This window comes from Manis javanica, chromosome 2 (assembly GCF_040802235.1).
Source record: "Manis javanica isolate MJ-LG chromosome 2, MJ_LKY, whole genome shotgun sequence".
NCBI lineage: Eukaryota > Metazoa > Chordata > Mammalia > Pholidota > Manidae > Manis > Manis javanica.
The window spans coordinates 141,314,264-141,326,951 of NC_133157.1; the positions used below are offsets into that span (position 1 = coordinate 141,314,264).

At 38.2% G+C, this 12,688-nt stretch overlaps 1 long non-coding RNA gene across 1 annotated transcript; it reads left to right on the forward strand.

Moving 5' to 3' along the window:
- Positions 1-356: 356 nt before the first annotated feature.
- Positions 357-12,360, forward strand: LOC140845248 (uncharacterized). The gene is made up of 3 exons (XR_012124047.1): positions 357-504; positions 667-840; positions 12,110-12,360. It is a non-coding gene; the product is annotated as an uncharacterized lncRNA (long non-coding RNA).
- The last annotated feature ends 328 nt before the right edge of the window (positions 12,361-12,688 follow it).

The following is a 12,688-nucleotide window of genomic DNA, read 5'->3' on the forward strand; positions in this document are numbered from 1 at the left end:
CTGACCTGTTTGTGCTAGGAACTGTTCTAAAGCATTTAGCATAGATTCTTATTTAAACATAACAGTAGTATCCCATGAGATAACTTATTTTTATCCCCATTATGTTGATGAGAAAATTGAGGCACCGAAAGGCCAAGTGATCACTAAGGTGTAAGATTCAAACCTAAGATGAGCTGAATCCCCAGATCATGCTATTTCTATCAAATAGTCTGCACTTTCATTAATGTGGTGAGTAATAAGGCTGATAAATATTGTGCCTTCTCCGGAAAAAGTAAATTTTTGTTTTGAAGACTTATGAATAACATGCTCTTTAATGTTTACAATTACATGAATAATTGTATGTTTTGAGAAGAGTACATTGTTCCTAACAAGTCCACTCACTTTCCTAGGACTTCTCTGCATTTGGCCTGTGCCAACAGCCACGCAGAAGTGGTAACTGTCCTGGTACAGAGAAAATGTGAGCTTAACCTCTGTGACAACCTAGAGAGGACACCCCTGATCAAGGTATGTAGGAGCTGTCGATGCCAGCCTGAGATGGATTTGATGTAATAGCTGAGAAGAGAAATCAGTTTATCTCATTTAAATATAACTTACTGGTGAAACCTGTAGTGTGTCTACTCTGAAATCCTAGAATTTATAGTGTGTTTCTTTGTGTAATACCTACAGGCCGTGCAATGCCAGCAAGAGGACTGCGCACGTATTCTTTTAGACCATGGTGCCGATCCCAATGTGAGTGACATCTATGGCAACACTGCTTTACACTATGCAGCTTGTGGTGAGTGTGTAACAACAGTGGCACAGCTCCTTTCGCACAATGCAGACATCGAGGCGAACAACAAGGTGTGCATCCACCAACTTTATCTATAGATATTTGAATAACATGTTTTTAATTTCTTTAGTAGCCATAGATGTATAAAATTCTTTTACATATACATCTGTATGTGTGTGTATATGTAGACACATACATATACTGCATACTCGACATTGGGCACTGTCACCATGGAAACACCTCCAAAGCCAAGTCAGGGAGGGCTAGAGAAAGGATGCCCATACAGAGGGCAGAACAGTCTCCTGGCCCTCCTTTTCCCCAGGAGGAGGACCTTCCCTTGAGTGCCTGGGATGGGGTGGTAGGCTCAGAGCCCACAAAGGACTGAAGGCTGAGGGGGTGTGAGGTGATGGTGGAGGCTGACTGCTCTGCAGAGTCTTAGGAAATGGGTGCTGCTGGGGATGGGTGGGAGGAGAGGTGAAGAACTGCTACCAGGCCAGAGGAGCTGGGTGACTGCATGTGGGATGTGGAAGCGGCACACCACAGGCCCAGGGCACTCTGGGACCCCAGGGCTCTGAAGATCTGGTGAGGGGTTTGGGTCAGATCTTGACATCAGCAGGGCAATTCCCTGTACTGGCAGCCACTCTGCCAGCCATGTACCACCTTAGTGTTTCTCACATCACAGAGTAGCTCCTGCTCAACCTCGTGCAGCTCTCACTGGCTTATAGCTGCATGTAGGGAGCAGGTGATGATGAAGCTGATCTGCCTGCTGTTTCTTCTGGACGTACATTACCTCCCATGCGGCAGCCCCAACAGGTTAATATAGTTAGGATCAATTTTACATATTGGAAAATCAAGCATTTCCTGATTGAAAATATTTTAAAATAACTAAGATTTCACTCAAAATAATGGTTCTTCTAAGGAAGCATTAGGGTACAGCTTTGTTACATGAGTTTATGGCAGTTTGTGAAAACACTGAATTTGCTGAAGTACAGCTTTTCTTTTAAATAGTTTTTCCCCACCCAAGTTTTGTTTGAATTGGTATAAAGCAACACAGGAAAGCAAAGTTTGCTTTGGAAACAGGCTTTATCTAAAAAGAAAACAAAACAAATGCATTTTATAATATAAAATTGTAGCAACTGTTGATGAGTTCCTATTTTATAAAAAAAGTGACTTATGTAAAAGTGATTCCTCTTTCACTTGCTAGTTTCAGAGGGAAAAGGGAAAAGGAGAGAGCAATCAGAAATATGCAGTCCAATTTGCAATTTGGGCACATGAAGGGAAAGAACAAGCAGAGGTTTTTTGTGTTTGCTTTTCCCTTCTTGTTTTTCTCTGTTTAGCAAGTATTCAGCCTTGAGGGAAAATAATTGTTTGTTTGGGAAAGAGGATGAATGGGTTGTAAACTTGCTTAGAGATAGGCATTAGGAGGAATCTGAGGAACCAGATTGTCAGGGAGCAGGTGGTGGTGAAGTGGGAAACAGGGGAAGACGATGTAATGAACTGATATATCCTGTTCTCTCAGAAGCAGCCATGTAGATGGGAGCTAAACTCTGCCTTCCGATCTAGAACATCTTGATGGAAGGGAGGAGTTTATGAATAATGAAATCAAGTTACATTTGGGGTTTCCTTACAAGTCCCTGTTCTGCCCCAACCGAGGACAATTAAATGCAGTCTTGCTAAGTGACTCATCTCTTGTGCTTTCCTTTATTTGACAAAATCCTCAAGTGATAGCAGGAATTGACCACATATGTGAGACATGAGAATGGTGTGAGTGTCCTGTACACCAGTGCTCAGCTAGGATTGTGCTGGTGAATAGAATTGCCTGGGAAACTTTAATAAACCAAGTCCAGTAAGGCCTGGATATATATATTTGGAAATATTGCCTTGAGTTATTGATACAACTCTTGCTTAAGAACTACTGAATGGACAGGTATAATATATAAATTTGCAGATCTCACAAACAAGAAATCTCTAGAAGAGTTGTAGTTTGATAGGTTGCTGCTTCCTTCAGCTCTCTCCTTTCTGACAATTTTAGCCTGACTTCCATCTGGCCCTACCTCTATGACTGAGAAGTTAAAAAAGAATATTACTGGTGATATCTGTTGGCCTAAAGAAAAACATGTTTTTCCTTCCAGCCATCAGTTATTCCCTAGCACTCAAAGAGTCTTTAGTAATTTGCTTCTGGATAGTCTTAATAAGTAGAGGCTAACCCTTGAAGGATTTTGCATCTTTTGGTATCATTAAAGTCATTAGGCCAACAAATTGGTTATCACAAGCAGGGTTCTCCGACTGCAATAGTAGTAAATCATGGACCTTCTTTTTAGCTGAAGCCGTGTGATAGAGTGTCTCAGTATGTTTGTTAAATTCATAGAGCCCTGGCATAATTAGAATTGCAATTTTAAATATCAAAATCCATGTAGTTAGTGACAGTAGAGATGGGAGTTGTTTTAATAGTTTAGTTTCAGCAGCCCTATGAACTAGTTATCCATTTGATTAACAATCTGGGAGAATTAAATAAAAATAGATTGTAGCTTTCATAAGCATTGGAAAAATTCTTTGAGGCAGTATTATGAATCTTTTGTTTTTTTATTAAATGTACAGCACAGTGGTTCAACAGTCCCCCTCCTCCTCCCTCCACCATCCCTGCCTAGTCCGCTCCCCTTAGGTAACCACTAGTCCCTTCTCGGTGTCTATGAGTCTAATGCTGTTTTGTTCTTTTTCTTTTTCTTTGTTTTTATATTCCTCAAATAAGTGAAATCATATGGTATTTGTCTTTCTCCACCTGGCTTATTTCCCTGAGCATAATACCCTCAAGATGCATTCATGTTGTTGTAAATGGCAGGATTTTCTTTTCAGAGCAAAATAGTATTCCGTTGTATATGTACTACATCTTTATCCAGTCATCTACTGATGGATGCTTAGGTTGCTTCCACATTTTGGCTATTGTAAATAGTGTGGCAATAAACATAGGGGTGCATATATATTTTTGAAGCAGGGATTTTGTTTTCTTCAGGCAAATTCCCAGGAGTGGAATTACTGGGTCAAATGGTATTTCTATTTTTAGTCTTTTGAGGAACCTCCATACTGCTTTCCACAGTGGTTGCACCAATTTTCAGTCCCACCAACAGTGTAGGATTGGTCCTATTTGTGGGTATTATGAATCTTAATAGCAATTTTTATTACATGTTGTGGCCTAATTTTTTGGTAAACCATATGATACTAAAGAAAAGGAAGATTTTTGCATACACTTATTTGTTTTATACACAACCACTGGGAAATGTAAAAAATATAAAACAAGTGGACTATAGACTAACTGTGGTCCCTGAATACATTTAGTTTGCCCCAACTAATTGAGTCAATATTTAAAATGAAGGAAACTCATGTAGAAATCTGGGCTTCAGGCTTCTCTTAAAGAATCATATCTGCAATGTGGAGCCATGCCTACTCTGAGGTGTGCTGTGCAGAGGGCTTCCCTTTTTCTGTTCCCCTGACCGCACCTGGGGTCTTTACTTCCTTGAGTCACCTACTTCACCTCTATAAACACTGGAGGTTATAATTTGAAGTTACACTATTTTATAGTATTTTTTGATAAAAATTCAAGATTTTTGAGATGGTTTGTGTTAATTTACAATGTAGAGTTCACATTTTATATTAATCTCAGGAATAGGATTGACTTTTTAAGTTAGAATTTATAAGTGGTTTTTATTTACTTATTCCTTTTTATTTGTTTATTTTTATTTATTTATTCATTATTTATTGATACATTATTAATATACATTTACATGAACAATATTGTGGTTACTAGATTCTCCCCATTATCAAGTCCCCACCACATACCCCATTAAGGTCACTGTCCACCAGTGTAGTAAGATGTTATAGAATCACTACTTATCTATGTTAAACTGCCTTCCCCATGTCCCCTCCCCAACACATGTATGCTAATCATAATGCTCTGTTTTCCACTTATCCCTCCCTTCCCACCCATCCTCCCCAGTCCCTTTCCCTTTGGTAACTGTTAGTCCATTCTTGGGTTCTCTAAGTCTGCATGCTGTTTTGTTCCTTAACTTTTTGCTTTGTTGTTATACTCCACCAATGAGTGAAATCATTTGACGCTTGTCTTTTTCCACCTGGCTTATTTCACTGAGCATAATACCCTCTAGCTCCATCCATGTTGTTGCAAATGGTAGGATTTGCTTTCTTCTTAGGGCTGAATAATATTCCATTGTGTATATGTACCACATCTTCTTTATCCATTCATCTACTGATGGACACTTAGGTTGCTTCCATTCCTTGGCTATTGTAAATAGTGTTGCCATAAACATAGGGGTGCACATGTCTTTTTCAGTCTGGGTTCCTGCATTCTTAGGGTAAATTCCCAGGAGTGGAATTCCTGGGTCAAATGGTATTTCTTTTGTTAGTTTTCTGAGGAACCTCCATACTGCTTTCCACAATGGTTGAACCAATTTACATTCCCACCAGCAATGTAGGAGGGTTCCCTTTTCTCCACATCCTTGCCAACATTTGTTGTTTGTCTTTTGGCTGTTGGCCATCCTAACTGGTGTGAGGTGATATCTCATTGTGGTTTTTATTTCTCTGATTATTAGTGTGATGTGGAGCACTTTTCATGTGCCTGTTGGCCATCTGAATTTCTTCTTTCGATCTGTTCAGATCCTGTGCCCATATTTTACTTGGGTTATTTGCTTTTTGTTTGTTGAGGTGCCTGAGCTCTTTCTATATTTTGGAGGTCAACCCCTTATCAAATCTGTCATTTATGAATATATTCTCCCATACTGCAGGATGCCTTTTTGTTAAACTGATGGTGTACTTTGCTGTACAGAAGCTTTTTAGTTTAATATAGTCCCCCTTGTTCATTTTTGCTTTTGTTTCCCTTGTCCGGGGAGATATGTTCATGCAGAAGTTGTTCATGTCTAAGAGTTTTATGGTTTCATGACTTACATTCAGCTCTTTGATCCATTTTGAATTTACTTTTGTGTATGGAGTTAGACAGTAACCCAGTTTCATTCTCTTACCTTTAGTTGTCCAGTTTTGCCAACATCAACTGTTGAAGAGGCTGTCATTTCCCTTTTGTATATCAATGGCTCCTCTATCATATATTAATTGACCATATATGCTTGGGTTAATATCTGGACTCTCTATTCTGTTCCACTGGTCTATGGGTCTGTTCTTCTGCCAGTACCAAATTGTCTTGATTACTGTGGCTTTGTAGTACAGCTTGAAGTTGGGAAGCAAGATCACCCCCTCTTTATTCTTCCTTCTCAGGATTGCTTTGGCTATTTGGGGTCTTTTGTGGTTCCATATCAATTTTAGAACTATTCCAGTTCATTGAAGAATGCTGTCGGTATTTTGATAGGGATTGTATTGTATCTGTAGATTGATTTTGGCAGGATGGCCATTTTAACAATATTAATTCTTCCTACCCAAGAGCATGGGATGATTTTCCATTTATAGGTATCCTCTTTAATTTCTCTTAGGAGTGTCTTGTAGTTTTCAGAGTATAGGTCTTTCACTTCCTTGGTTAGGTTTATTCCTAGGTATTTTATTCTTTTTGATGCAATTGTGAATGGAATTGTTTTCCTGATTTCTCTTTCTGCTAGTTCATCATTACTGTATAGGAATGCAACAGATTTCTCTGTATTAATTTTGTATCCTGCAAGCTTGCTGAATTCAGATATTCCCTCTACTATTTTTTGGAAAACTTTAAGGAGAATGGGTATTATGTCTTCTCTAAATGCCTGATAAAATTCAGTGGTGAATCCATCTGGTATGGGGGTTTTGTTCTGGGGTAGTTTTTTGATTTCTAGTAGTTTTGGAATGGAGTCTTTAGGGTTCTTTATGTACAATATCATGTCATCTGCAAACAGGGACAGTTTGAATTCTTCTTTCCCAACCTGGATGCTTTTTATTTCTTTGTGTTGTCTGATTGCTGTGGCTAGGACCTCCAGTACTATGTTGAATAAAAGCATGGAGAGTGGGAATCCTTGTATTGTTCCCAGTCTTAACAGCAAGAAGCTGAAAGCTTTCCCTCTAAGTATGATGTTGGCTGTGGTTTTGTCATATATGGCCTTTATTATATTGAGGTACTTGCCCTCCTATACCCATTTTGTTGAAAGTTTTTATCATTAATGGATGTTGAATATTGACGAATCCTTTTTCAGCAACTATGAAAATGATCATGTGGTTTTTGTCCCTCTTTTTGTTGATTTGGTGGATGATGATGGATTTTCAAATGTGGTACCTTCCTTGCATTCCTGAAATGAATCCTACTTGATCATGGTGTATGATCCTCTTTATGTATCTTTGAATTCAATTTGCTAATATTTTGTAGAGTATTTTTACATCTGTGTTCATCAGGGATATTGGTCTGTAGTTTCCTTTTTTTTGTGGTGTCTTTGCCTGGTTTTGGTATAAGAGTAATGCTGGCTTCATAGAATGAGTTAGGAAGTATTCCCTCCTACTTGTTGGAAAACTTTAAGGAGAATGGGTATTATGTCTTCTCTAAATGTCTGATAAAAAACAGTGGTGAATCCATCTGGTATAGGGCTTTTGTTCTGGGGGAGCTTTTTGATTACTGTTTCAATTTCATTGCTGGTAATTGGTCTGTTTAGATTTTGTTTCTTCCTGCACCAGTCTTGGAAGATTGTATTTTTTTAGAAAGCTGTCCATTTCTTCTAGGTTATCCAGTTTGTCAACATACAGATTTTCATAGTATTCTGTAATAATTATTTGTATTTCTGTGAGGTCTGTAGTGATTTTTCCTTCTTCATTTCTGATTCTGTTTATGTATATAGATTCTCTTTTTTTCTTAATAAGCCTGGCTAGGGGTTTATCTACTTTGTTTACTTTCTCAACAAACAAGCTAGTGGTTTCCTTAATTTTTTCTATTGTTTTATTCTTCTCAGTTTTATTTATTTCTTCTCTGATCTTTATTATATCCCTCCTTCTGCTGACTTTGGGACTCATTTGTTCTTTTTCCAGTTTCAATAATTGTGAATTTAGGCTATTCATTTCAGATTGTTCTACCTTCTTTAAATAAGCCTGAATTGCTATATACTTCCCTCTTAGAACTGCCTTCACTGCATCCCACAAAAGTAGTTGCATGGTGGTAGTGTTTTCATTTGTCTCCATATATTGCTTGATCTCTGCTTTAATTTGGTCATTGATCCATTGATTATTTAGGAGCATGTTGTTAAGCCTCCATGTATTTATGAGCCTTTTAGTTTTCTTTGTGTAGTTTATTTCTAGTTTTATACCCTTATGAGCCTTTTAGTTTTCTTTGTGTAGTTTATTTCTAGTTTTATACCCTTATGAGCCTTTTAGTTTTCTTTGTGTAGTTTATTTCTAGTTTTATACCCTTATGATATGAGAAGTTGGTTGGTACAATTTTCATCTTTTTAAATTTACTGAGTCTCTTTTTGTGGCCTAGTATGTGGTCTATTTTGGAAAATGTTCCATGTGCACTTGAAAACAATGTGTATCCTGCTGCTTTTGGGTGTAGAGTTGTATAGATGTCCGTTATGTCCATCTATTCTAATGTGTTGTTCGTGTGCCTCTGTGTCCTTACTTACTTTCTGTCTGGTTGATCTGTCCTTCAAAGTGAGTGGAGTGTTGAAGTCTTCTAGAATGAATGTATTGCATTCTATTTCCCCTTTTAATTCACTTAGTATTTGTTTCACATATGTAGGTGCTCCTGTGTTGGGAGCATGGATATTTATAATGGTTATATCTTCTTGTTGAATTGATCCCTTTATCATTATGTAATGTCCTTCTTTGTCTCTTGTGAATTTCTTTGAAGTCTATTTTGTCTGTACTAGTACTACAGCACCTGCTTTTTTCTCCCTATTACTTGCATGAAATATCATTTTCCATCCCTTCATGTTTAGTCTGTGTATGTCTTTGGATTTGAAGTGAGTCTCTTGTAAGCAGCATATAGATGGGTCTTGTTTTCTGTCCATTCAGTGACTCTGTATCTTTTGATTCATGCATTCAGACCATTTACTTTTAGGCTGTTATCGATAGGTATGTACTTATTGCCATTGCAGGGTTTAGATTTGTGTTTACCAAAGGTTCAAGGGTCACTTTCTTACTATCTACGACTCTAACTTAACTCATTTAGTATGCTATTACAAACACAATCTAAAGGTTCTTTTTTTTCTTTTTCCCTCCTTTTCTTCCTCCTCCATTCTTTATATATTAGGTAACATATTCTGTACTTTTTGTCTATCCCTTTTTATTACCTCTGGTGACAGCTATTAAACCTTAGGAACACTTCCATCTGTAGCAGTCCCTCCAAAATACACTGTAGAGATGGTTTCTGGGAGCTAAATTCTCAGCTTTTTCTTATCTGGAAATTGTTTAATCCCTTCTTCAAATTTAAATGATAATCTTGCCAGTTCGTTTTCTTGGTTCAAGGCCCTTCTTCATTGCATTAAATACATCATTCCACTCACTTCTGGCATGTAAGGTTTCTGCTGAGAAGTCTGATGAAAGCCTGATGGTTTTCCTTTGTATATTATCTTATTTCTCTCTCTGACTTCTATTACTAGTCTGTCCTTATACTTGATCTTTGCCATTTTAATTATTATATGTTTTGGTGTTTTTGTCCTTGGGTCCCTGCGTTGGAAGATCTGTGCATCTCCATGGCCGGAGAGACTATCTCCTTCCCCAGATTGGGGAAGTTTTGAGCAATTAGTTCCTCAAAGACACTTTCTATCTCTTTTTCTTCTGGTACCCCTCTAATACAAATATTGTTCCATTTGTATTGGTCACACAGTTCTCTTAGTGTTCTTTCAGTCTTAGAGATCCTTTTTTCTCTGTGTGCCTCAGCTTCTTTGTATTCCTCTTCTGTATCCCTAATTTCTATTTCATTTATTGTCTCCACCATATCTAATCTGCTTTTAATACTCTCCATTGTATTCTTCAACAATTGTATCTCCATCCTACAGTCATTCCTGAGATCTTGAATATTTTTCTGTTCCTCCATGAGTATGTCAATGGTTTTTATTTTGAAATCTCTTTCAGGAAGATTCATAACATCGATTTCATTTCAATCTTTCTCAGGTGTATTCATAATTTTGCTTTGAACGAAGTTCCTTTGACATTTCTTAATTTGTCTGTGGTGCCCTGTAGTGCCCAGAAGCTCTACTCTCTGGAGTTGTTTAGCCCCTGGAGCAATGTCGGGGTCACAGTGGAGATGTGTTGATGCCTGGGGGAGGAAAGATGTTTCCTGCTTCTGGGCTTCTATGCCTGTCTTCAGTGCCTGAACCAGTGGGCCAAACACACAGGTGTAACCCTCTATGCTTTGTGTTTGTAGCTGCCATAGGTGGGGCTTCCCTCTGGCTGGCCTGATGCCAGGGAAAGGGCTGCTGGTTTATGATCCTGAGCCAGCTGCAGGCTAGCCAGGCAGGAGTAAGGCACAGCAGGCTGTGTATCATGGTTGTGGGCCTTGGAGCTGCATAGCTATCCAGGGGTATGGAGCGCCTGAAGACAGTTTAAGCTCCCAACCTGCTGCACCCAGACAATTTTGTTTACCTGTCCTGTCTTCTGAGCTGTAAGCTCTGTGCAATCCTTGCCCCTTTAGCAGCCCTATTGCTCTTAGGAAATCTCTCAGACTGCCCACCCACATCAGCCATATATGAATCCCTGTTTTCCACAAGCAGCCAGAATTTCCATCTCTGCAGGTATTCAGCCTGTCTTAGCTTTCCAACTGCACTAAATCAGAGCAGCATGCAATGTAGGTTCGTGCTCCCAGAGCAGATCTCCAGGGCTAGGTGTTCAGCAGTCCCAGGCCTCCCCTCCCTCCCTGCTGTTTCTTCCTCTTCTGCTGGGCTGGGGTGGGGGAAGGGGTTGGATACCGCCGGGTCAGGTATGTCACAATGTTCTATAAGGTCTGCTCTTTTCTCCATGTGTATGCAGTCTGGTGCAGCCTTCTTTCCTGTTGCTATTTCAGGATTAGTTGTATTAATTATATTTTCATATTATATGTCATTTTAGGAGTTCTCTGTCTCACCTCTTACTCTGTCATCTTTTCTATAAGTGGTTTTTAAAATGACTTTTTATTACATGTATTATTGTTAATCCTATTCCCATTGGAATGTCTATAAACCTAATGAGGTTGATCATGGTTACAGTCAATTAGGTTATATGTTTAGTGCAGTCAATATTATATCTTTCCCCTCAGCATTGTTCCTTAAAAAATGCATGTGATTTAGTTAACTTCCATTATGCTACAAATAATCCATATAGAACAGTATTAGAAGTTTTATTTATAAGCCATTATATTTTTATTTGATTCATATTTTGCCTGGAATATAATTTTAAGTGGCAATTAAAATAAAAACCAGAATAAAAAGATTTTTTTTAAATGTGGGCTCCCAGGGTTATCAGTACAATTGAGGTTAAAATTTCATATTGATTTTATCAACAGCAAAGATAAAACTATCTTCTTATTATAGGACAAAAGCCATGGACCATTTAGTAATAAGCAATCATTTCATTTGAAGCCTGTCTCTTTTAATTCAGAGCCCATTTCCTTGTGACCCATTCGAAGCAGTAGTGCCTGACATTGACATCTTGGAACCTGACACCATTGAAAGAAGTAAAACAGGCAATTTTGTATACGTGGGGAAAACCTTCATTTTTACTGGAAAGCTGTCAAAAATATCCCTGAAACACTTAAATCCTCAAATGTTAATGTCTGGAACAAAAAAGTATTGGGCAGATAGGGAGTAAGCAAAGATAAACAGATTCTTTAGTACTAGACATATAAAGCACAGCTTAAAAATATTTCTCAAATATGGATCATGGAATCTTCACTGAGGCATAGTCATTAACTTCTGGTAAAGTACATATTCTTTGGAGTAATTATTGTAAGAAACAGTACCCTAGAGTGAAGCACTTATGTTATTAACTCAGTAAAAATAGTTAAAGCACTTCCTACTACATTTTAAAGCTTGGAGACATAGAGAGATTAAGAAATAGCCCCTGCCCTCAAGAAACTCTTGGTTTAGATGGGAAACAGTAAGGTAAGTACAGTACACCATGGTCAATACTGTGATGGGAAGAAAGACTTCCTGGAAGACTTCAGTGTTTGAAGTGAGTTGTGGAGAATGCCTTTGCAGGTAATCTGTGGAAGAGGTGTAGAGGAAGGGCATTTCCAGAGAAAGAGCAGCAGGTGAAATCTGAGGGATGAGAAGGAAGGGGCCACATTTTATTTTCCTTCTACATTATATGATTAAGGGCAGAGGGTTCTTTATAAGTTTTTAATTCAGTTTAGAAATATGTGTTTTTGTGAATTATAAATTCATTTTGCTGTTTTACTCACAGGCTTCACATGACTTTTGCTTGCTATAAAGCAAAGAAATTATAAAATGACAAAGTATTTACTAACTGAAGGAGCAAATGTACATGCTGTTGATAAGAATAAAAGGTACAGTATTGTTTTTTTGTGTTTTTTTTTCTGATTCTCCTCCTGCTGGTTTTTTTATTCTTGATGTCATTAATCTACAAATTACATGAAGAACATTCTGTTTACTAATCTCCCCCCTTCACCAAGTAGCCCCCACATACCACTTCACAGTCACTGTCCATCCACATAGTAAGATGCTGTAAAATCACTACTTGTCTTCTCTGTTGTAGAGCATGCCCCATACCCCCCTACACTATACATGCTAACTGTAATGCCCCCTTTCTTTTTCCCACCCTTTTCCCATCCTTCCCACCCATCCTCACCAGCACCTTTCCCTTTGGTAACTGTTAGTCCATTCATGGGTTCTGTGATTCTCCTTCTGTTTTGTTCCTTCAGTTTTTCTTTGCTCTTATACTCCACATATGAGTGAAATCATTTGGTACTTCTCTCTCTCTGCCTGGCTTATTTCACTGAGCATAATACCCTCTAGCTCCATC